Raw genomic sequence first — 1,636 nt, 5'->3', positions numbered from 1 at the left:
GACACAGTGGGGTTAATCTCATCAGACAGGTATGGAGGGGCTAATAGCTATGTTGGCAGAAGTGATTCAATGGAATTTAGGGGCTCAGCGTCCTCAGCTTCCTGATTATCTTCCCATACGTCCCTATCCCAGGTTTCAGGATACCTTTTCTTCCAATCAATGCCCTCATTTTAACTTCAGACCCCATTGGAGGTTGAGAATTCGATTGTCGTTATAATTCAGCCACGCTTACGATAAGACGCTGGGTTTGCTTTTCAGCAGTATCAGCTTTGTTACTACAAGAAATAAGGCTTTCTTTCAAGGCAGCAGTGACAAATTTGAGGTCATTTATGTGGCACTTGAGCTTTAACTCTGAACCCCTGAGCTCATCTCTTTCTTTCATGACTTTAGCAAAAGTGGGACCAACCAACCAGCTTCCTTATATTTCTCATCCTAACAAAATTGTAGAAAAGTATCAAGTCTGTGATCACCCAGAGCCTCACCTTTCATCAATACTTGATCTATTGGTGCTGATATTTTGCATATTTCTATTGCCACCACATGTTGTGGATTAGCAGTGCCCTCTTTACTACTGGAAGCAGAGTCATCAACATCTTTAAGACTAACCAGACTTGAGAACCAATTTAGAAATTTCATCCTTACAATTTTGTTTCTCTAGAACCACTCTCAGTACTAAATGTCTTAGTCTGGGTTCTCTAGAGAAGTAAAACCAGTGAAGTGTGTGTGTGTTTGTGTACAGAGAAAGAGAGATTTATATCAAGAAAATGGCTCTTGCAGTTGTAGAGGCTGAAGAGTCCCAAATTCGTGGGTCAGGCGTCAGGCTGGACACTTCTCCTGACTCACGTAGCTTCAAGGGCTGACAAACCCAAGATCAGTAGATCAGAAGTCAGACTGCTAGCTGAAGTCCCAAGAACCGGAGGTCAGATAATGATGAGTCGAATGCAGGATCCAGAGCACAGCAAAAGCCAGAGAGATTTGCCAGAAAGTCCATATATATATTGGATGCAAGCCACACCCCCAAGGAAACTCCCTTTCGACTGGTTGGCTGCTTACAGCAGATCTCATAAAGGAGGTGATTACATTGTCTCAGATCTTATTACGGAGGTGATTACATCATTACATAACTGTAAAACTACATCATAACTGCCAAACCACTGAGAATCATTGCCCAGCTAAGTTGATACATAACTCTAACCATGACAGTAGTATTCCATTATATGTATGTTCCACAATTTGCTTATCCATTCTTCAGTTGATGGGCACTTCAGTTGTTTACATTTATTTATTATTATGAATAAAGCAGCAATTAACATAGGTGTGTGTGTCTGTTCATGTCACTATTTTTAAGTTTCTAAGGTATATATGTAGGAGTGGGATTGCTGGATCATAGGGTAGTTCTAGTTCTAGTTTTTGAGAAAGTGTCATACTGTTTTTTATAGTAGTTGTACCATTTTACAGTCCCATCACCAATGGATAAGGGTTCACATCTCACCACATCCTCATCAACATTTGTTTTTATTTGTTTTTTTTTTTTTTTAATCAGTCTCATTTCAGCTAGGGTAATACAGTATCTCATTGTACTTTCGATTTGCATCTCTCTAATAGCTAATGATTGTGAACATCTTTTCATATGTTT

The sequence above is a fragment of the Trichechus manatus genome, unplaced genomic scaffold (genome assembly GCF_000243295.1).
Source record: "Trichechus manatus latirostris isolate Lorelei unplaced genomic scaffold, TriManLat1.0 scaffold00019, whole genome shotgun sequence".
NCBI classification, from domain to species: Eukaryota; Metazoa; Chordata; class Mammalia; order Sirenia; family Trichechidae; genus Trichechus; species Trichechus manatus.
Note: the sequence above shows the minus strand (reverse complement) of the source record.